Here is a 26052-nt window from a genome sequence, read left to right on the forward strand (position 1 = left end):
AAATTTTGACCCCAATAAGTGCTGAATAAATATTTGTATAATATTTGTATAATAAATGAATGAATATAGAAATAGTTATTTTAAAAATGAAAAGAAAAAGACAAACAACTGAAATTTTAAAAGATCAAGTAATATACATGAGCTAGAATCTTAGTCAAGGTCAGTTAAAACATTCAAAATATGACAATACAAAGATTTTTTTACGAGGTGTAGGTGTAGGACAGGGGTCTCCAAACCCCAGGCCGTGGACTGATACCAGTCCATGTCCTGTTAGAAACCAGAATGCACAACAAGAAGTGAGTGGTGAGCAAGCAAATGAAGCTTCCTCTGTATTTGCAGCCACTCCCCAGCACTGGCATCACCATCTCAGCTCCATCTCAGATCATCAGACATTAGATTCTCATAGGAGCACTAGTCCCTGGTGCCAAAAAGGTTGGGGACCACTGGAGGGAAACCACATGGCACAGGTTTAGTGATATTTCATCTAGTACTAACCCTAGGCAAACAGACAAAAACAGAAATGATTACCAGAACCTGAAGTAACAGAGAGTTGCGGGAGTCTGATTGCCCTGAAGAGAGCTGTGACCTTCAGTCCAGGGACACAAGTTGGTTTAAGGTGCCTCATGGTGGAGAAACAGATTATCAGGAAATACGCTAATTTTATTCTCCTTCCTTTCTCCTCCTGCTATTCTTTCAGGATCCTTATTAGTTGAATCCATTGCGAAGCTAGATAATATGAAATCCCTGAGGAATCCAGGTCCAAGATAAAATCTTTTGTGCAACCTTTCAGGCCTGACTATAGGCAATTATAAAGTCTTTATCTGGCAGGTCTCATGGAGGGAAGCCACCCACTTCACAACAGACTGGGTACACAGCCAGTGCATCACAATCTCTGAAGAGATTTATTCCTACCCACTGCCACCACTCACTGAGCAGCCAGTCATGCTTTTACATATGTCTGCAGTCCTAGATCTGGTGCCTGCATTTGGAAGCCTCCTTATTGAGTGACTTTGTGCTGAGGCCCTTCCCAGGTATCTTTGCTTAGGCCACTGTAGGAAGTGAGGAACTTAAAGATACTTTTCTCCACTCTGACTCAGTACTCAGTGTTTTTCCACTCCTAATCCTTCCAGCTCTCCCTTTCTCTGGCCCCAGTTCTCTGGTGTGACAGGAGGGTTTTGTTGGTGGCATTCTTGGCAGAGAGATGATCCCCGTATCCACATTGATGCACGTGACCCTTGTCCCAATGTCATTCTGTAGGGGGAAAATGAAACATAGAGGGAGCTGTTTTTTTTCTAGCCACTGCGTATACTATCTCAGTAAGTGAATAAAGGTTTGGCTGCTACTTTTAGTTTGGCTTATTGTCCTATTTGACCACTTTAAGATCTGGCATCTCTCTCTCTGACAACTCCTTTTGTGTAATCTATGCTCATTAGCATCCCTAGACAGATAGCAAGGTAGGAAAAAAAAATGAAACGGGATCTGAAGGATAAAACAAAATATATTCAGTATATTTCTGTCCTTTTGCCTCTCAGTCTCCTCCATGGCCCTGCACCTCAGCTTCTATTCTTGTCCTTCATCTAAGTAAACTTTGTGTCCTTAATATGGAGAATACATGAAGTCCCATCAATTACAATATCACTGCAAAGCATTGCCAATTTAATCATATTTTAAAACCTAAATAAAACAGGAAGAATATAAACAATTTAATTCCATAAAACAGAGCTGCTGCAGTAACTGCCTCTATATTTGATCACAAGATTTATGTTAAATAACATAGTTGACTTTCTCAATTCATTCCAGGTCTTCTTACCCTCTTCTCTTAGCTTATCCAAATGGATTCTTTACAGGTTGGATGACCCTAATCTTTATTCTTATAAGATTTGAATCCTTGATGATCTTTTTTATCAGATTGCTGCAGTTTTTCATTGACCAAAATTGACTATTTGGCAAGGGATTATTAGGATATACTCCAAATCAATCCTTTAAATTTCAAATACAGTCCTCTTGCAAAAATGTTATACCAGCAACTCATATCCTTTAATAATCATGATCAACAATTCTAGCCAGCGCAATATTCCTCTTCCTAAAGTTTAAGATTTGTGAAATGCTATTTCATTTGGAGAAAGTCTCAAATTTTACTTCATAGAAAACATGACCATGTTCCCTGATGGAAACAATACTTCTTTGGGCAAAGCACTCCAAAATCTATTGAGCCAAAGATCATGAAGAAAGTGAAACAAAGTTTTCTAGTAAGTCATTCTCTATGTTTTCTAGTAAGTCATTCTCTACCATTTGCTTCCTTGCATCTTGGATTCAGGGGAGATGGTACGAAATGCTGGTTGATAGTTTGAGATATATGCTGTCCCCCAGACTTGTTGGGTGAGGTCCTCTACTGGCATGGCTAAGCCTTCGATAGGCTGCTTCATCATTCTATCAGGCCAGCTGCTTGTGGATGGGAAACACTATAAAACCAGTATACACCATGGGTCGGAGTCACAGCTACATGTCCTTCGCCAAAAAATAAATATCCTTTGGCTGGGTGCAATGTTGTGTGGTGAAATCTACAAAGAGCTGAAGTTTTTTGAGAAATCCATATATTGACTATATTTTATTTTATGAGGACAAAGTATTGTATTTTTCATAAGAGGGAGGTCCAATATAATTGACTTTCCATCAGCTAGCAGGCTGGTTCCTGGCACCACCTACGCTATCAGAAGATGATGCTGTATTGAGGCTCGTCCTGAGCTGAAATTACGTAGACGTCAGGGAAGTAATGCAATCTGTCCATGCTAGAATGAGAAGAGAAAAATAGAGAAAAGCTCAGGTTGATTCAGGAAGCAAACAGAAAGTATTCAATACAACAATCAAATAAATAATAGTAAATAAACATTTGAAAGATGACTAAGTTAATTCACAGTTAAAGTACTGCTACTTAAAAAACATCGACAAGCTATATTTCGTCCATCAGACTGACAAAGTTTTGGGGATTTTTTGTTTGTTTTGAACAAAATTGGAAACAGACAGTACTAGTGGATAGAGGATGTGGTGAAAGAGGAACTTCCACATGCTGCTGGTGAAAATAAAAAATAACATGCCTTTGAGAAGTAGATTTTCATCAAAATCAAAATGTACTGAGCCAGATTCTATATCAAAGAACATAGAAATGAAATACTTATAAAGAGCACAGAAATCTTGTTCAAGTTGTTTATTGTTTCACTGTGCAATAAACAAAATATGGGAAAAATTTCAAAGTCCATAAATATGGGATAAGAAATAAATTATGGAACAATAAAGTACAATGAGATTTGATTCAACTGTTTAAAAAAGGATTAAAAGTCCTTTTTAATCCTGTACTAACATAGAATTAATTTTGTGCCAAAATCATAAAAAGAAGTTGCAGTATAATTTTTAGAGTATGCTTCCATTAGAGTTAAAAAAAAAAAAAAAGTATACACAAATTATCCAGTTATTACCAGGAAATTTTATAAGATATAGCCATTATTCAATTCTATTATCTAGGACAGTAAATATCCTCTCCACATTTTCTATTTCTCTATCTTTGCCCAAGCATGAAGATGGATTTAGCACATATTCACACACACACACACACACACACACACACACACACACATTGAAGTTTTTGTTGTTGTTGTTGTTGTTGTTTTTATGGTACTTTACTAAAATTTAAGGGAAGATAGAGAAGAAATGCAAATCCAGGGTCCCAAAGTTTCAGCCATCTTCCTGTTTCCACCTCATTTTATAATATTTCTTATATTTTCAGAGATAAAGACAAATTGTTCTCCTTTTTATTTTGGTTGCTTAAGGGGTCTTTCCTTTCACCTTAATTGTCTAGTGAAAAATTTTTTTCCAGACCATATAACATAATCTACCTGGAGCAATTCTGTTGAACACCATTTTCCCTATTTACTTATTTAACTTATGTGCATTGTTAAAATATGTATTCGGAGATATTTATTAAGTGATTAACAGTGGCTACCTATAGAGCTAGTTGGTGTAGTGCATAGTAGAACCTTTACTGATTAATTTTACAACAACCATGTATCACATTTATAAATTTTAAAAAATGTTTGTTGTTTTAAATAAGTATACACCCCAGGAGTTAATTTGCGTCCACGTCTCCTTCGTATGTTCTCTCATCACGTTTACTCCAAAGGTTTTAATTACTCTGTGTACAGCAAAGATCACAAATCCACATTTCCATTTTGGAAATTTTTAAGCCCCAAATCTCTGTGTTTCCTACTGGAATTCATCCTATCATAGTGATACAAATATTACCTGCCTACAACATGCCAGGTGATGAGCATACAGTGTAAATGGCTAATGCAAAGTGACAGTCCCTGCATTCATTCAGTTGAAAGTCTTTGAAAGTGATGTATAGTAAGCAAATAAATAAGTGTATTTTAACATGTCGTAAGAGATGCCCTCCAGAAAAAAAATGCAACGCTGTAATAATAAAAATAATTTGAGGTCCCTATTAGATTGAGTGGCCAGAGGAGTTCTTTCTGAAAGGATAATTTTTAAGATGAGCCAGATGGAGAAGAATTGACCAACCATGTGAAGAGTAGCGTCCAGGCAGTGGTTCAACAGGTAGGAAAATCTGAGTTGGGAAAGTACTTTCTGTGTTTTAGAAATGGAAAAAGAACCGTGTGGCTTAGGCATGAAAATCAAAGAGGGATGTGGCATAAAATAATCTCAGAGACATGCGCACAGGAACTCAGTCATGGCAATCTTTGACCATATGGAGATTTTGGACTTTATCTTAAAAGCAATGGGAATCACTGAAGAGATTTAAGTAAATTAAAGGTGTATTTTTGTTTACAGTTTTTAAAACTTCTCTTTGTTCTACCACGTAAAAAGAAGTCAAAGATGTAGAGAAAAAGCATGTCATTAAGAACCTGTAAATTGTTTAGATTTTCTCTATAATATTCTCCATTTTACATTCCAGAATAAATAAATAAGTATATATCTATGTGTGTGTGTGTGTGTGTGTGTATAAATAGATAGATAGATAGATAGATAGATAGATAGATGACAGATGATAGATAGATAGATAGATTTTGACTTTTCTGTTCTCTTCATTTGTTCCGCAATTTTGTGATAAAGTTTTGACAATTTTAGATTCTTAGTATCTCTCATAGGTATAATTTCTTCTCCTTTTCCTTTACTGCCTTAAATCAGGACTTCATAATCTTCTATCTAGACAATAAAATACTCTTCCTGACATATTTCTATGGCTACTATCATGCATATAAACCCTGATGATGTAAACCATTGCCTTATCTCCTTAATAAAATCAATGTTTAAACATGGTACTCCACTAATATCATCACTGGATGTCTGCAATAAAATGCATATCTTCATTTATATAGAAAAATGCTATTTATTAAGGACCTTTGGTGGCAATGTTAATATAACAAATCTTTATAATAACCTTGTATGTTAGGTTTTCTATTACTCTTGCTTTACACATGAAGAAACTTGGTCTTGGGGAAAGTGAATAAAAATGGAAATGAATTATTTGGTTCATTGCAGGGTAAACCCACAATTAGAAACTACTTCATTGATAGATTATAAATCACCTTGAGATTATTTTTGGAGGAGCTCTCCAGCTTGAACTTACAGGCAAATGTAGCTTTTTTAAAGAGGCTCTCTTTAGTTTCTTTGGCATGGATCATCTTGCCAATAATTTGGTATGTTGTCACTGGGAACTTCAAGACCACTTTAGAAAGTAATAACAGTTTTGGAATAAGACTAGTAAAACAATCTTTTGGGTGATTTATCACAGTGTTTTATTTTGTTTCTTTTATTGACATTAAAAATCTTGTGTAACAATTTAAAATGGTTGATCTTTGAGATAAGCAGAACTAGATCCCATTTTTTTTACATGTGATAATCTGTACAATAGAGTATAGATTTCCATCAAGTTTGCGAGTCATCAGAACTAAAGCTTGCTCTCTCTCTCTTCTAATCTAGGACCTGAGCCTGATTATATCAATATCTGTACTTATTGCTTTCCCTTCTCTCCCCACTATATCATTGGCCCTCTAAAAATCAGCTTCATTTCATGGAAAAGGTTACCAGTCAGCCAGTTCAACCAATAATGGCTCCGGTGGGCCTTAATAGAGTTTTAATTAAAAAAATAAAATAAAAAATTACAAAGCAACAATTATAGAATTCCACAGAGAGCTAGTCTGGTGTCAAAATATACACCAGATTTTCTTCCTTTTACTGCTTTCCTTCTCTTGTCTTAGTGAAGAAGAGAAAGAACTGAAGGTGATTTGTAATTTTAGGATCAAGGTTTTCTTGAGGATTTGTTTTCCATATAGTAGTTGAGGCAAAAATTTCATAACCTTTCTGAAGATTTTTGGTTCTGAGATTCTATACAAACTTGACCACTGTCTATCAAGGAAATTACTATTAACAATAGCTGTTAAGCACAAACATAGGCGATGAGTAAAATATTTTTAAATCACATGACTTTCTTACTATGGTTGGAGATTGCTTTTCCATAGTCAAGAGATAGTAACTAACTTAACAACCACTAGTATATCCCTTATCTTTCTCCTGATAAATAAAATTTTCAGAAAAGGAAAACCTGTATAGATAATGGCATGCATATTTGTGTGTGTATATATATATATATGCATATACATATATGCAAATATATTACGCACATATAAATGAGCCCCTATTAGATTTTCTTCAATTTATTAAGCTATATGACATTATGGGCTGAATTGTTTCTCCATAAAAACGTATGTTGAAGTCTTAATGTTGAGTACCTTAGAATGTGACAATATTTGGAGAAAGTTCGTTTAAAGAGGTAATTTGATTTGAAACGAGGTCAGTAGTGTGGACCCTAATCCAATTTGGATAGTTTCCTTACAAGAAGAGGAAATTAAGATAGATACACACAGAGAAAAACATGTGAATTCATAGGGAGAAGATAGCCATCTACGAGCCAAGGAGAAAGGAGTAATAGAAAAACAATCTGGCAATTCCTTGATCTCAGAATGCTGGCCTCTAGAACTGTGAGAAAATAAATTTCCATTGTTTAAAGCTAGTCTGTCTGTGGTTCTTTGTTATGGCAGCCCTAAAAAATGATACATTTGCTTATACATATGAGCTCATATTAGCCCTAATCAGCAATGAAGATTTGCATTACTATTACTTTTTTCATAAGTTAACTTCTAGTCCTATAGAGTTGTAAAATAGTCTCGCTATAGAAAGTCAATAAAAAACACACACCCTTATAGAATCAAATATTCCTCCAAAGGTGAGCTAGACAACACTCGTCACTCTACTGAAAGAATGTCCAGTGATCATTTTTGCCCATTTCTGAGAGTTAGATATTTTTAATTGACAATCCACAACCTCATACACTGAATACATCTTCTATATCATGCATGTAACCATTAACCATATATATCTCATAATTTATGTTTGTCAAGTATATTTTTCCTACATTTAGAAATACCTGTGGGAGTAGTTTTGTTACGGCGCAAACGATTCTGAGACCCATGGAGCCAACTGAGATTAATTATGAGCCTTTATTAGCCAGCCGGCGACTGACTCTCTACCACATAGGGCTAGAGGAGATCAGCCCTGAGCTTTCAGAGGAGGCAGCTGATAAAGCTTAAGACCATATCCTGGTGGTCTCCTGAACAAGCCAGCAGATTACAGAAGTGGAAGTTGGCTGTTAGCATATCTTTGCCCGGAACAACACCCTTAATTAACAAGTAAATGGATTACAGAAGCAGACATTGGCCATCCTCATATCTTATACAATACACTTCCTAAACCACACACAAGCAAGTAGGACAACTTCTGGTATCTAAAGATATTTCTTCTCTGTAGCTGACTTAGCTAGTTGGCTCACTTGAAAATTTTCCACCCTTAACAGTTTTCTTAGTAGCATCTATGTACATTAAACTCAGGGCAGGAAATCCTCCTGGATCCTAGATGTATCTCCTCTTCCTCTAGGATATAGGTTTCTGCCTTTGGCTATCAGCTAATAATCAGAAGTTTTGTCATGCCCAAGTGCAACATACAGTCCACATATACACAAACATCAGATTCTCATAAAAATAATGAGGCTGCACATACACCTCAATAAAATGGATGAAGCCATTTTTGTACATATCAAATCTGTTTTAAATTGCATTACATCTTTGAAAAAATTAAATTCAGATTTTTCTGTTGATTGTTAATTCTTTCAAGTAAGCATAAGTGTCCTGACATTTGAAAAGCAGGTGGGAGGGGAAATATAAACAGGTTTTAGAGAAGGAAGGTATAAGGCAAAAATGAAGCTTTATTTGCCATACAGGATTTAATTGACAAGTCCTGCTCTTAAGCCATATAAAACTTTGTTTTATTCATTCATGACCTGATTTATCTTTAATATCACATGGCAATACTTTATTTTTTTTTCCAAGACCCCTTGATTATCAACCTAAAACTGAAATATCTTGCAACGAAACATTTGAAGGAATAATTCAATCAATGTAAACTTTAATCCTTCTCACAAAGTCTATTTTTAGAATTTTGCCCTAAAGTTCAATAGTAGGGACACTGGAAATTCTAAATTGTGTAATTCATCTTTCCTAAAGGTTATGCTTATTTGTTTTTCCTGTTTTAAATAAAATCTTCTCAACAAATTAGAACATTAAATTACTCGAATGCCCAGTTTAAAAATCAAAGGGAGCTGAAAATTTGACTTGGCAATCATCAGTGAGTGACAGTAATGAGTGTGGAGGAGATGAAGAACATGAACTTTTCAAAGTGCCTTAAAAATGACATTGTTATTTAAAGTGCCGATCATTTAGTGATTTTTTTAAATAAGATTTTTTTTTTTGCTTCACCAAGAGAAGATTAAGCTGTGCTTTTCATTGCATTATTTCCTCTAAAGCACTGGAATTATCCTCTTTGTTCAGTCCATGCCCAGCTGCCTCCCTAGTAAGCCCCACAAAGTGGCTTCATAGCTGTGCTGGCTATTCTAGATTTTGGAGTTGGAATTTTCTTCTCAGGAGTCTCAGTGATTTGGGCCCAGATTTCAGGTGAATAGTCTCATAACTCTTAAAAGCATCACTTTTTGTGAAAATCACATGCAAAGTGGGTTTTTTGGTATTGTTAGAATATTTAGACTAACCACATCTTACAGATATCTCAGAGTTAGTGAAGTACTCAATATCACTAATTATTAAAGAAATAACATATCACTTCACGTATGTTAGAATGGCAATTATAAACAAATAAGCATTGGGGAGGTGTAGAGAAATTAAAACTTTATACACCGTTGGTGATAATGTAAGATGGTGGAGCTGTTAAGAAAAATAGTATGCAGATAAAAAATTAAAAATAGAACTACCATATGATCCAGCAATCCCACTTCTAGGTATATATCTAAAAGAATTGAAATCAGAATCTCAAAGGATGTTATTGCAACATTATTCAAAATAGCCAAAATGTGGAAATAATCAGAAGGTCCATCAGTGGATGAATAGAATGAGAAAATATGGTATACACGTACAATGGAGTATTACTCAGCCTTAAAAAAGGAAGGAAATCCTGTCTTATACAACAATATGGATGAACCTGGAGGACCTTATATTAAGTGAAATAAGCCATTCAAATAAAGACAAATACTATATGATTCCACTTATATGAAGTATCAAACAATCAGACCCATAGAAGCAAAGAGTAGAATAGTGGTTGCCAGGGGCAGGAGGGAGAGGAAAACAAAGTTGCTTTTTTGATGCATATAAAGTTTCCACCATCCAAGGTGAATAAATTTTAGAGACCTGCTGTGTAATGTAGTGCCTATAGTCAACAATATTAAGCACTTAAAAAATTTAAGAAGATAAATCTGTTTAGTGCTCTTACCAGAAATACATAGACATGCAAAAGCAAAAGGGAACAATGAAACTTTTGAAGGTGATGGATACATTTATTACCTTGATCGTGGTGATGATTTAATAATTGTGTGCATGTGTCCAAGCTCATCAAATTATATACATTAAATATGTGCAGGTTTCTGTATATCAATTATATTTTGATAAAGCTATAAAGGAAAAAAAAAACTCAGGAGATATAAAGCTAAATAGCCTAACATTTCCAGTGACCAAGTGAAGCTAAACTGAAGGTTTTATAATAATTCTATTTCAGTTCTAAGGCATTTCCAAATAACCTTGACAATTTCCAAGATACACGTGTAAATTGATCTCTATCTTTGACAAATAACTCCAGGATCTAAGTTCTGTTCTGTTTTGACATTTATCTAGGACCAATGTCAGTGACATTTCTTCCTCTACCTCTTCCCTTCACGGAACTTTACTCACACAGAAGGGTTCAGAGTACTCCTATTTCCAGTTTCTCAGTTTTTGTTCTCTCAGAAAATACTGTATGCTCTGAATTTTTGCCCAACTACTCCCAGAAAGCAAAATTCAATTGTCTTTTGTTTGATCCCATGTAGTCTATTTAGTACAAAGCCAAATAATTACACACACACACACACACACACACACATATATACAAATTAAACTCTGAAATTGATGCATGATATCAATTTATAATATTTATTCTCTCTGTGTTAAAGTTACGTTTGTACTATTTTGCCATTTACTATATTGCGAGTTCCTTGAAGGTAACAGTATATCACATTCAGTCTTCTGTCATCAAAATTAAGCAATTAGTTGCTTGATAGATGTAAATTCTAATAGGAACTGAATGCTTCAAGTTCACTGGGGCTGTGCTGCTCTGAATCAAACTTTGGTACTAAAATAACAATTTAAAATAAATTTTAAAACAAAAAATATATGAATAGTTACAATCTTAGCCTGTGACTTACTAAGAGGAAAAAATATTTTGTTCCTTGAAATCCAGACTGTTATTTTGTTGATTGAGTTGACCAAATTGAGTAGAGGCATAACTGAAAAGATCTGAAATGGGCTAGATTGCTTTTCACTGGCAAGGCCTGAGATTCACCAGATAGATAAAAATTAATTATGGAAGCTGAAGTATAAGCTTACTGGACAAAAATGAGCAAATTCTGAATTGTAAAGAGATTTTTGTATGGAGGTTAAAAATAAACAACAACAAAAAATAGAATAAATTTTTTCTCTAACATTTGTGAGATTTAAGTCAAGAATTGCATTGATATTCAAGGTTTCTTTCTTTTTCTTTTTTTTCCCTTTTTTTCCTCCTCTTCCTTCTTCTTCTTTGTCTTCTTCATGTATTCCAATAATTTTTTAAAAATAATAAATAAAGACAGAAAGAGAGCCAGATTTGTCCCAGGGATAATATTTTGCCAACCTATGGCCTAGAGAAAATCAAGCATTTCTCAGAAAGTACACTAGGTGATCTATCAGCTTACTTCTAATTCAAAAGTTTTATCTATCTATGCTGTTGTGGTTAAAGACTCAGCCAAAAAAACGTATTGGAACAACACGGATGAACCTTTAGGGCATTAAGCTAAGTGAGATAAGTCATAGAAAGAAAGTCAAATGCTATGTAATATCACACATATGTGGAATCTAAAAAAGCTGAAATCATAGAAACAGAGAGTAAAATGGTAGTTATCAGGGGCGGGAATTGGAGAGGTGTTATTAAAAGATACAAACTTGTAACTAGAAGATGGAAAAACTCTCACTGCTTATTTTCAACGTTGGTGTTTCTTTTGCATGCTGACCATGCAAGAAACAGACTTAACAAATGCACATTATGTAGTGATTTAACCTTTGTGGCAAGAACAGTGGTGATGATAAGGAGGGGTGGTTCGGTGGTTCTTAAATCATACCACATAGGTGACATGTAAACCTGGTTCAACATACCCTAAAGGCTTTCTGATATATTTTGTACATTTCTCAAGAAATAATTTAGTTCAGAGACATCCATTATATGAAACAACTATTTGTAAACTTTACATTTACTATATAGATCTTTTATATAAAGATTATATTTTATTAATATATTTTATGTAGTGTATTATGTATATTATATTATTATATTGTTTTCTTATAAAAGTAATGTGTATATTCTAATTTTAAAAAATAATATTGAGAGTAGGTATCATAAAAAGATATTTGGTTTTTGTCCCTGGTTCTTGGCATAGAACTACTAAAACCCTGGGAATTTCCTGAGTAATGATGGTAATAAAAACATTCTTCATTCTAATGAAGCACTCTTGATTACCCCTTAGATAGCTTCAGGATGGTAGTTGATCTCCAGAAAGACCACGTCTGATTAGAAGTTTGGAACTTTCAGCTCCACTCTTCAACCTCCAGGAAGAAGACATTGGGTTAGTAACCAATAGCCGATAACTTAATCAATTATGTGTATATAATGAAACCTTCATAAAAACCCCTAATGATGGGATTTGGAGAATTTCCAATTGTTAAACAGATCTGCATATCAGGAGTGTGACACACTCCAACTCCATGGGGATAGTAGCTCCTGTGCTTGGGACCTTTGGAAACCTTTTCTTACATACCACTTTATTTGGCTGTTCATTTGCATCTTTTAAACAAACCATTAAACATACATAGAGTACCTTCCTGAGTGAGTTATATGAGTTATTCTAGCAAGTCATCAAACCTGAGCAGGTAGGTTGTGGGAACCTTCAAATTATAGCCAGTCTGACAGAAGTATGGGGGCCGAGGACTTGGAATTGGCATCTGAGGCGGGAGCAGTCTTGTGGGATTGAGCCCTTAAACTTGTAGAGCCTGACACTAACTCCAGGTAGTTAGTGTCAGAATTGAATTGAATTCTAAGACATTCAGTTAATGTCAGAATCGGTGTTGGTGTCAAAAAGAAAAAAAGAAAAAGAAAAGAAAGAAATGAAAGAGAAATAAAAGAAAAGAACTTCTTAGTGAGTAAAAAAATAAGAATATTGATAGACTCACCACCCTCTCACTCCCCAGATAAGCAGAGGTAAGATACATAGATAGATAAGTAAATACACACATATACACTTATTCTCTCTTCAACCACATACATTCAATCACACAGACAAATAATTTTATAATAAATTAAGTTTATAGCATATGGATTGCTTCGTTGTCAATATATAGATATCAAAAATATTTTCTTTAATGGAATAGAAAACCATTTTAGTGACATACATAATTTATTCAGCTAATGGCAACCACTACATTTCCAAATATCATTAGTAGTCATTTTAGTGTCTAATAAGTGTAGTATTTTAAGACAAACTGTATTAAGGAAACATAATCTCACAAAAATTAGAGTGAAAAACAGTAAATATTGTCCATACACCTTCTATATTCTTTCCAACAAAAGTGAGACTCTAGTAATTTATACAACCTCTCTGAAGGTTTATTTTATAATACAGATGCTCCTCAACCTACACTGGGGTCACACCCCAATAAATCTATTGTAAATTGAAAATATCGTAAGTCAAAAATGCACTTTATACACCTAACCTACAGAACAGTATAGTTTAGCCTATCTTAAAGTGCCTATAGTTGGGCAATTATCTTGAGTTTCATCTTAAGAGTAAAAGCCTTCTTCTTTTCACCAGAAGCATGAGACACAGATGGGCGTTTTGTAGACATGATGGAATGCGAAAACACAAGACATGATATCCAAAAAACATTGATAGCAGAGTACACTATAAAGTATAGGTTGTTTACCGTCGTGATCATGTAACTGACTGGGAGCTGTGGCGCACTGCCATTTCCCCACATCATAAGACAGCATCCTACCACATATTGTTAGCCCAGGATAAGATCAAAATTCAAAACTCGAAATAAAAAAAAATAGACTTGATGCAATGATCATTTTTGTGAAATATATCTAATAATACTAAAAAGTATTTATTATCTAAATTCTAGAGGTACTATGTTTCAAACTAACTTTTAGAGATTCTTTTGTTTATTAAGCCAAGTTTCAGTGGAACAAAACTTTCAATTTATTTGAAATGGAATACACAGGAGGATTTTGGATGACTGAATCCTTGGATAAACTGAGATATTCTATTAATCAAAGGAGACAAAAGGAACATAAATCTAATTCTTCATATAAACTGAAATCAATAGGATTCCGTCAGGCTGAATTAAGCAATATTGTATCATTAACTTCAAATATTACCTAGTGTGGCTAAATAATTTTATTTATTTATTATCTGAGTTTTTTCCTCTTGCACATAAGAATCTAGAGTCATATAATTTTTAGCATAAATAAATATTAAATATTAATTAAATAACTCATAAGTTAAAGTTCAAACTCCTTTGACATAAATGCTGTATTTTCGTCATCTGGAGATAATACAGTGACATGCACAATATACCTAATTTTTTAATTTAATTAAATTGAACATGAGGAATCTGTGTTCTAAGAAGTTAAGTAATTATCCAATGACTAATAGGGACTTAGATATTGCTAGACTTTAGAATTTATTATTTTTTAATCCTAGAGAACTAATAGTACTATTTTGCCAGACTTCCTCTCTTAACACAAATTTCTTTAAAAAATAGAAATTATTATGCATGGCAGCTCTTTTCTAATGGAATTTCATAGTGGTATGGATTTATTTATATCCAGGGTTCTGTACTGAAGTGCCCAGGCAGGACAGGACAGGATAGGGGATTATGATAAACTGAATAACTCAGGTTCCATCTAAATAAGGCTTCTACTCCTCAGCTCCAGGGAATCATGGAGATTTATTACTGCTCAAGGTGGAGCAAGAAACTGTTTCTCGCTCAGTACTCAAAATAGACACAATACAGAGTTTAGCTGCCATTGAAGAAAACGGTCAGGAATGCAGAGAGACAAAACCCCACCTCTAAGACCTTGGAACACATAGCTGTTTATGTCTGAAGTTGGGCCAAGAGATTAAAGAACACTCCTCCACACAGATGTTATAGCAACTCTACTCATAAGTGCCAAAACATGGAAGCAACCAAGATGCCCTTTAGTAGATGAATGGTTACATGAACTGTGGTACAATGGACTATTATTCAACATTAAAAAGAAATGTACCATCAAGCCATGAAAAGACATAAAAGAAACTTAAATGCATATTACTAGGTGAAAGAAGCCAAGGCGAAAATGATATCTACTGTATGATTCCAATTATATAACATTTTGGAAAAGGCAAAACTATGGAGACAGTAAAAAGATCAGTGGTTTGCCAGGGGTTCTGTTGGGAAGGGGGAAAAAATAGAGCACAGAGGATTTCTAGGGCAGTATAAATACTCTATATGATATCATAATGATGGATGCAGGTCGCTAAAACTTGCTCAAATCTATATCATATATAACACCAAGAGTGAACAGTAATGTAGACTATTGACTTCAGGTGATGATATATCAATGTAGGTTCATCATTTTTAATAAATTTTACACTCTAGTAAGAAATGTTGATAATGGGAAAGGCTATATATGAGTGCAGGTAGGAAGTATATGAGAAATCTTTATACTTCTCTTCAATTTTTGTATGAACCCATAACTGCCCTAAAAAAAAATAAAGACCGAAAAACTCAGACAAATAAAATAATTATTTGTTTATAAATAATTACATTATTTGTTTATTAAAAAATAAAAGAATCTGATAGAAATATTATCAAGAAAGCTAACTTGTTGTATGTAAAGAAATGAACACAGCTGGAAAAACAAAATACAAAAGTAATCATAATTAATAAATTATTTTAATTATACTCTGAATAACATAGCTACACAAATATTATAAATATATATTATGTTTATACATATGTAAAAATAAAACACCTGGCAACAATAGTATCAAGAATGAGTGGCACTAATATTCTTACACTACATAAAAATGGTATAATATTATTTAAAATAACTCCAGAACAGAGTTTAGCCAGATATGATTACTCCTTCACCCTTCACACACACACACACACACACACACACACACACACACACACACACACACACACACGCACACGCACACGCACACACGGGACATTTGGCAATAGCTAGAGACATTTATGGTCATCATAATTGAGATGTGCTGTTGAATCTAGTGGATACAGTCCAAGGATGTGTTACACAGCTTACAAGGCAGAAGATAGTCCCCTATAACTGAGTGAGAATTGTCTGACTCAAAAATATCTATGGTGCTGAGGTTGAAAAACCCTATTCAAGAATTATAATCAAAAACATTAAAAAGTGACATATCTAATAAGCCAATAATAAAAATAAAATGGAATAGGAAAAAAATGTACCCAGTTAATCTAAAAGAAGTCAGGAAAAGAGAACAAAAGGAACAGAGAACAGATAAAACAAATAGAAAAACACATTGCAGAATGGTAGATTTCAATCCAACTATAATTACTTTAAATTATATTTAGATGCAGTTTGATTATATTAAGTGTAAATGTTCTAAACGCTCTCAATTAAAAGGCAGAATTTATCAAATTGGATAAGAGAGCAAAATCCAAATATATGCTATATAAAACTCATTTTAAATGTCAATACACAGGTTGATTAAAAATAAAAGAATAATATAATATGTTCCATATAAACATTAATAAAAAGCAAAGTGGCATGACTGTAATAAGAACGAATGAAGTAGACTTGTGACAAGGAATATTACTGTGTGTAAAGACAGGCATTACATGATGATATAAAGTTTAATTCATAGGACATGTGATCCTAAACATATATCCACTTAAAAACAGTTTCAAAATATGGGAAGCAATACTGTTAGAACAAAATAAGACATAAATCAACAATAACAGTTGGCTAAATCAATATCTTACTCTCAACATCTGATAGAAAAAGTATATGAAAAATTAATATAAATATAGACAACCTGAACAATACTATTAACCAATGTGATATAATTGATATTTATAGAACACTTTCCACCAGGAACAGAACATGCATTCTTTTCAAGTACACATAGAACATTTATCATAATAAGCACAAGTCTAAGGCATTAAAAAAAATTAACCAGTTTAAAAATATATAAATCATGCGATTAACCAATGGGATTAACATAAAAATAAATACTAAAAAATCATATCTAAGTAATGCATGGATCAAAAAAGAAATCACAAGGAAAATTAAAAAACAAATCAAATGAAAATACAACATATCACTATTTGAAGGACTCAACTAAAGTAGTGCTTCAGGAAAAATTTGTATCATTAAATTTTTATATTAGAAAAGAAAAAAGTCTCAAACCAGTAATTGTAACTTCTGCATTAAGAAACTAGAAAGGTAAAAGCAAATTAAACCTAAAGCAAGTAGAAAAAATAAAATAAAGATAGAAACAAAAAGCAATGAGATTAAAAAAAATAAGAAACCAATAGAGAATATCAGAAAATAAAGGATGGGTTACTTGTAAAAGTCAATAAAGTGGATAAGACTCTGGCCAGGAGATATACTGATATTTAAAAGAGAAAGAAATATTATGAAAAACTGTGAATAACTGTGATCAATACATAAATTCGTGATAAAATACAGAAATTTTTGAAAGTCAAAGACTGCCAAAAATTGCATAAGAAGAAATACATAACCTGAAGTGCTCTTATCTATTAAATAAATATATTGAATTTATCATTAAAAATCTTTCCCTCCTCTATACAATAGCAACAGCTCCATGTCAAATGGTTTTATGGATGAATTCGATAAAACATTCAGAGAAGAAATTATATCAATTAAATGCATACATGTTTCCACTATATAATTATTAATTACAAAGGGAAAAATAAAAATCTAACACTGGAAAAACATGACTAGTGGATTAAAGTTAACATTATCAGTAATAGGACACATCTACAGCATTTGCATTTTGATGTGATACCCAAGAATATAACATCTCTTCTGTGGTATTCCTATGAAAAATGTGTTGTAGAATTGAATCATATCTTACAAAATAGCTGTCCTGTCCTCTACAGAATTGTGAATGTCATGAATGACAAAGAAAAACTAAGGAAATCAACACCTCATTTCAATATGCCTAAAATGAAATTTAATTTTTTTCTCCCCAAACATGTTCTTCCATCTGAATTTTTGAATTACACTTTTTAAATTATAGGTAGTGGCAATGCCACAGTCACACAGTCACACAGTCACACAGATCAATCACAGAATGACATTTTATTGACAACCTTATTCATTAACATTCTATGAATTACTAAATTCTGCCAATTTTACTTCTGAAGTATTCAAATTCACCCACTCCTTTTTAAAAGATTATATTGAAATATAATTTATTTCAACTATTACACAATTAATCCATTGAAATGTAAGGTGGAATAGTTTTCAGTATCTTTCCAGAGTTGTGCAACCATTATCACAATTTTAGAAGGTTTTATCACCCACCTCCAAAAAGAGAAGAATGGGGAATTATCCATTAGCAATGATTCCTCACTTTCTTCTCAACTCTCCCTCACCTGGGCAACTACTAATCTACTTCCTGTTTCTATACATTTGCTTCTTCCAAATAATTTATATAAATGGAATCATATAATATGTAATCTTTCTTTTTTTGACTTGCTTCTTTCATCTAACATAATGTTTTTAATGTTTATCTATGTTGTAGCACAGGTAAGTACTTCCTTTCTTTTTTCTTATTAATATTCCCTTGCATACCACATTTCATTTACTCATTCATCATTTGGCTAACATTGATTGTTTATTTTAATTTTTGGCTATTATGAATGATGCTGCTATGTACGTTCATGTACAAGTCTTTGTGTAGACATATGTTTTCATTTCTCTAAGGTATATACTTAGGACTGGAATTGCTAGGTCATATGCTAACTCAATGTTTATGTTTGAAGAGCTGCCAAACTCTTCTCCAAAGTGGCTGCAAAATTTTACATCTTCACTAGCAATATATAAAGATTCTAATCTCTTCACAACTTCACCAATATTTGCTATCTTTCTTTTTTGATTATAACCATTCTAGTAGATGTGAAGTGCTATTTTATTGTTTTGATTTGCATTTCTGTAATGGCTAATGATGTGGAGTGTCTTTGTATGTGTTCACTGGTTATTTGCATATCTTTGGAGAAATATCTATTTAGAAACTTTTCTGATATTTTAATTGTGTTATCTTTTTGTTATTGCATTTTAATTGTTCTTAATATTTTCTTAATACAAGTTCCATTTAAGATGTATGATGTGCAAATATTCACTCCCATTCTGTAGGTTACCTTTTTACTTTCTTGCAAATGAAAGTATTATTTGCCATCCACTTCTCTTTATTCCCACAGTAACTATATGAATTCAGGTCTTTATCATTTCTAGATCATTTCAGAATTGTTTAGTAGACTTCTGAATGGACTGTTGATCTTCAGTTTTTATTATCTCATATCAATACATAATGAATCTGTCAGTTGTCTTCTAAAACTAAAAAATCAAATTGCCATTTCTTTCTCACAAACTTATCTATGGCTTCTCTTTGTACTTAGAATAATTCTTAACTCTTCAAATGGCATCAAACACCATCAAATACTGGCTTCAACCTAGGATTTTAGCATTAATCTCTGATGTCAATGTCCTAATACTCTCATGATCCTTGACCTCCCACTGCCCCCATGCAGTTTTTAGGTTATTTACAAAATTATTAATATATTTCTGTACTTTTGCTGATGTCTGAAACATCTTTCTCTTCTTCCGTCTCCACCACCAAATCTGTACTTCTCTTTTATGCCATACTTGAAAATCAACTCCTCTAGAAAGCCTTTTTCTAATCGCTATGTCCTTAACATAATCTAAGAACTTGTCTCAGTCTATTTTAGAGACACGGCATGGCATAAGGGTGACATAAGGGTTAACCAATCTAGTTAATGAGGTATCTGTTTCACTCTTTGTTAAACTACTTGTTGCAAAAAGTCATATATCTTTTTTCATGTCCAACATGTATTGCATGTTTCTTTAATTAATAAATACAAAAATTAAAATTTTAAAAGAGATCATTCAGAATTTATTTGTCAAATCACAAAATAATTGTTGAGTTTGTAAAAAGGTTAACTGCAAATATACTTTTGTTTACTTGTTTGTTTTTATGTTAAAACGCCCTGGGGAAATCTTTATCTTTTATAACAAAATTTCTTTATGGTCTACTTTCAGGATATCTATATTAGCATAATTTTGATACTTCCATATTTTCATTTCTACAAATCATCTGTAATATATTACCAGTGATCATGATTCCAGAAATAGGGTGCTCTGCTTTGTTTTATTTATCTTTTCCATCAGTAATTTGCATTGATGAGAAATGCCACATTTTTCACCTTGCTAATTTTTAACCTCAGTTCCCTTATTGGTATAATAACTATTAGATCAGATGACTTATAATCTTCCATTTAATGCTTAATATGTGCCATGTTCTGGACATTTGCTTATGATCTTGGGCAACTGCCATAGATTTTGGGTGTTACTTTCCCCCTTTACATTGTCATCAGCATTTAAATTTCAGCTCCTTATCCAGTGGAAATATTGTTCAAAGCTCTTCCAATGTGGTGGTGCCTTTTGCTTTTGGACACTTTAACTGTATGTACAGAATATGCATGAAATTCCCACAATTCTAAAGCTGAGCCAGTGATCCGTTTTTACACTATAACAAGTTGATAAGAATTTGTGAAGATTTTAAATGTATTCAACTCATATTTTTTTCTTCTCCCTGAATTCCCAATGTAATCTTCCTTTTTCTGTCTCTACATGAAAAGTAAATGCTGATGAGAAAAATCTGATCTAACTCTATAAAATTATTTTTATTTCTGCTTGCTTCGCTCATTTTAACCTGTGCTTTTTCTCATTGTATATTCCAATTTTCTCGTATTTCTCATTTGCATTAACATAATTAGCTTTACTAGATTTCTTAGGCTGGACTATGTCCTTTCTATGACTCAATATTTTTGAAGAACCCTTTCTTTCTTCCTCCTATTTTTCTTCATCATTATTATCATTATTACCAAAATATCAAGAGCAATAACAAATAATAATATATCATTATAGAGTGCCTTTTATATATCAGGAATTATTCTAGGTGTTTTGCATGGTTTTTCTGGCTAATCACTACAATGACACTGAGGTGAATGTTATTAAATACAATTTAGAAAAGAAATAGAATCAGAATCATTAAGTACTTTATCCAGCTTTATTGGAAGTAGAGAAACTTGGATGTGTGGAAAGAAAAGTCTTATTTCAAACCACACTTTATAATTTTATACTACCATTGAATATATCTCTTTGGTGGAGGGGGGAGCTTAAAAACTCATGCATATTGAGGATTTCCAGGTAAATATTTTCCTATTTATCTATGTGGATTTTTAGAAGGCCAAGTCTAAAATCATGAAATCTAGAGATAAGGAAAGAAACAATGTATTATGCTATATAGATCTCCATTTCAGTCTCAGTCTATGACAGAACTATCTAGCCTCACACTCCTCGCAATTAAGTGAATCTCTCTGAGGTCCAGTTTTTACCTCTTTCAAAGGAGAAAACATTGTACACCTTGCATGGATTTTGTAAAAATGATAGTTTTTCTTATTATTTCAATATCAGTAGTGTTCAAACCATACTTTAATACAAGGAAAATTAGAAGCCAGAGAATCATGCGGACTTTAACAAAATAAGTATTTAGGTTTTGAATAGATCAAAGCTATAATGATTATTGTTTTATTTCCAAAAAAAATAAAAAAATAAAAAATTCAACTATTCTTTAAAAAACAAGTTTTCTGATTTATTATATTATTATCAGCACATACTAAAAGGTCAATTAAGAGACTTCTGATCCAGGTAAGCTATAGAATCATTTCTCCTCTAAGGACATCTATATAACCTGGAAAGGGTATAAGATGCAACCAAAGAACTCTGAAAGGTGGTAAGAGGAACACCAGCTGATTTATGACACCAAGATTGGAGATACAACACAGTGGCAGCAAGACATCTTGTGTCCCTGACTCAACAGAAGGCAACCAGACCTAGCATTTCCCAAACCCCTAATGTAACAACAGAAGGCAGGTCATGCCTCTCCAAACAGAAGTACCTCTGAAAACATCAAGGAAGCCTGACACTGAAAAAGGGATTAATTGTGAGCCCTGCTAGAAATAAGCAGCCAGCGGAAGCACTTGAAACTCCTCTTATTCACCAAGAGATACCCAAATGAATAGGCAGAGCTAGCAGAAGAGACAAGATACAGAAAGTGATCTGGACTAGGAAGCCTCTTGGTCTCTATGTGACTAAATCTCTCCTACGCTGCTCAGAGTCACCAGGGTGAGTAGGCAGAATCCATATAAGGGACAAAATGACAGCAAATGGCCCTGGTCTGATAAGCCTCTTTGTTCCTGCTGTACCCAGACTCATCTCTCCTGCACAGCAAAGGAAAATGAGCAGGCGGAACTGAGAAAACAGATGCAGCCACAGCAAACAAGATGGTATAGGAAAACTTTTTGTCTCAGTGAGACCCAGATTCTCCCTCCCTGACAAATGACAGTGGATTGGGCAAGGGGTAAAGGACTTAGGTATCACAAGGGGCTAGGCCTGAGAAGCACCTATGTCCCTGCAGGCACAAGACTCTCCTCTCTCACCTAGAAACATCATCATGAGAGAGAGGTATACAAAAATAAATCCCAATGCACCCTCTCCCACTGAGAGATGCCAGGCATCCAGGCCTACAGAAACCCCTTCCGCATCCTGAGGCAGCACCATCAAAGAACAGTTGGAGCCACTATAGCACCAGTTAAACCAAGCAAATCAAAATAGTACTACAAAAGCTCTGATAATGAAACCAACATTGGATTTACATACTACAAATGTAGGCCAGGATGTTCAATATCATTAGTCATTAGGAAATATAAATTAAAACAACAATGATATATCACTAAATATTTAGGATAATGGCCAAAATTAAAAACAAAAAATAGTAACAACACCAAACACTGACAAGAATGTAGAGAAATTAGATCAATCATACATTGCCAGTGGGAATCTAAAATGGTATAGCAGTTCAAAAAAACAGTTTGGCCCTTTTTTAGAAACCTATATAAACACTACCATATACTTGAGAAATTGAACTCTGGGGCTTTTTCCCACAGAAATAAAAACTTATGTTTACAGCAAAACCTGTACATTTGTGTATAGCAGTTTGTTTTCAATTGCCAAAAAATTGAGATAAGTTCAGATGTCTTTCAATAGGTGAATGGTTAAACTGAGGTACATGTATAAGAGACTATTTGATATTCAGCAATAAAGAGAAATAAACTATGGATACTTGAAACAACTTGGAATAATAGTCAGAAAATTATGCTGAGTAAAAAAAAAAAAAAAAAATTACAAACTATATGATTCCATTTATATAACATTTTCAAAATGCCAACATTTTAGAAGTAAAAGAAAGATTAATAATTGACAGAAATTAGAGATGGGAGTGGGATAGAACTGAAGAATAGTGGATTTAGTTATAAAAGGACAACATGAAGAATCCTTGTAGTGTTGAAATTCTTTAGGATCTTGACTATGATGGTAGATACATGAAATTATAAAGTGACAAAATTGTATAGGAGTTAATGTGTGTGTGCATGTGTGTGCACACACACACATACAAATGAAAGTTAAGTAAAACAACTGTGGAAATATGAATAAGATTGTTGAATTGTGTCAGTGTCAATTTCCTGCTTGTAATGTACGATAATTTGCAGAATCCTACTATTAGATGAAACTGAGCAAAGCATTAAGGGGAATCTCTCTGTAGTCTTTCTTGTAATGGCATGCAAATCTACAATCATCTCAATTAAAAAATTAATTAAAAATAAAAAATAAAAGTAAATTAGTCCAGAAGGCTTATAGTGAAAATCATTGTTTACTTAGTACCCTGAGGACATAACTCCATTCATTGTCTTATAAGAACAATGAATCTGATCTCACCTACAGTATTTTTATTCTTTCAGGATTGTTCTTTAGAATTTTAAAATTTTCTCAGTGTATCTAAGTTTTGATAACTTTTTATTCACTATATTTGTATTCAAGCCTTTCTCATGTGAAAGCATTTAACTCAGAGAAATTTCATTGTATTAATATTATTACTGATAACTTTCCAGTACTTGATGATTTTTCATATCTTATCTTTTCTCTCACAATTTTACTTCTACATATTTTTATGTTTTTTATTTAGGGAGATTTCAAATTTATCTTTTATTTATTTTTTTAATTTATTTTTTAATCTTACTAAATTTTGTTTTTAGTTTCCTTATTTATTTAGTGATTATTTCTTTTCACTGTATCTTTTCAAATGGATGCAATACTTTTTTTTATCTTGGTTTTTGTCTTTCATTTTATAATATTGTGTGTATGGAGGAGGAGGAATGGTTAATTATTCAAGTTTAAATGAGTCAAAGGAAGGTTGACTTGCTGCTGTATTCACTTATCTGAGTTTTGTCACTTGGAGTATATTTCTTTTAGGTGAGTGTCTGGAACATGATCATTTTGCTGGAGAATCTTATATATATATATATATTTTATTTAATTGTTTTCAATGCCTACGGCACCTGGTATTCCTAGGTGGTCTCCCATCCAAGTACTAACCAGGCTTGACCCTGTTTAGCTTCCAAGATCAGATGAGATCGGGCTCATTCAAGGTGGCATGGCTGTAGACAAGGGGAACCTTAAAGTGCAAGAATGGAAATGGGGCACTGATGCCCAAGTCATTCCTAACATGTTTTATTTAAAGTGATGAAACCTGATTTTAGATCATCCCATATGTAGAGTGGAATTGTATATAGGCATGTCTATCATTCCTGTGACCTTACAATCAACCTTACTTCTCACTCCTGCCTTCTGTACCCTGGTAGACAGTTTAGCTAGCTCATTAGGTATAACCCCTTCTGCTTGTCAACTAGACTGTGGTTTTCTCATATCATTAGTCAACACTGTGTTTACTGTTTTCTGTCTTCTGGAATTTTACCAGCATTATTCATTTTTCGTGGCATCCATTTGATATTCTTTATTGCTGTGGTTTATGATATTAATTGCTTTTGTTTTACTATTATTTTAACATTTGAAGAGAAAGAAGAAATATGTATCTGTGTTGTCTGCAATTTTCAAACATAAGTCACCATTATTCTCAGCATAAAAATATAAGATATATTTTACTAGCAGTAATTTAAAAATTAATAAATATTTCTCTTCTCTCCAGAAATATAATTGAAAACTAAAGATGTAATTATATTTGCCAACCTAACAAGTAATTGAACATGAATTTCTTTCACCTTACAAGTCATGTTTCATGTGATTTTAGCTACTAGCCTTTCACAATTAAAAATAAGTTCAATTTTGTTAAGGGGGGAAAATTTTCAAGTGAGCCAACTAGCTAAGTCAGCTACAGAGAAGAAATATCTTTAGATACCAGAAGTTGTCCTACTTGCTTGTGTGTGGTTTAGGAAGTTTGTTGTATAAGATATGAAGATGGCCAATGTCTGCTTCTGTAATCCATTTACTTGTTAATTAAGGGTGTTGTTCCGGGCAAAGATATGCTAACAGCCAACTTCCACTTCTGCAATCTGCTTGCTTGTTCAGGAGACCACCAGGATATGGTCTTAAGCTTTATCAGCTGCCTCCTCTGAAAGCTCGGGGCTGATCTCCTCTAGCCCTGCGTGGTAGAGAGTCAGTCGCCGGCCGGCTAATAAAGGCTCATAATTAATCTCAATTGGCTCCGTGGGTATCAGAATCGTCCGCGCCATAACATTTGGAGGCCCCAGCGAGATTTTCCCCAGAGAGAGAAGGGGAGTTTTCTCTGAGACCCACGACCCCGGTCGCTCCGGGCAGGGCACAACCGCATCCAGGAGGTGGCCGCTGAGTGACATTCCTCAGCCCCGGACATCGGGCGGCCCTAGATCAGAGAGACAGGTGGACAAACATTTCTGAAAATTGGACGCGAGCCTTCTGATCCAGTCTCACTGGTGAGTTAGTCTAAGAGTCCTCTTAGACCTGTTTCTGTCTGTGGGCCCTAAGAACTAGTGGAAGGCTGGACGCAGCACAACTTCCCTAGTACCGCCAGGTCTGAGATGTCAGACCTTGACCCCGAACCTGTTT

The 26052-nt window shown here is 33.6% G+C and overlaps 1 pseudogene; it reads right to left on the bottom strand.

Annotated features, from left to right (window-relative positions):
• Positions 1-24497: 24497 nt before the first annotated feature.
• Positions 24498-24616, bottom strand: LOC112470548 (annotated as a pseudogene).
• Between the last annotated feature and the right edge of the window lie 1436 nt (positions 24617-26052).

The sequence above is a fragment of the Pteropus alecto genome, unplaced genomic scaffold (genome assembly GCF_000325575.1).
Source record: "Pteropus alecto unplaced genomic scaffold, ASM32557v1 scaffold3, whole genome shotgun sequence".
Classification (NCBI taxonomy): Eukaryota; Metazoa; Chordata; class Mammalia; order Chiroptera; family Pteropodidae; genus Pteropus; species Pteropus alecto.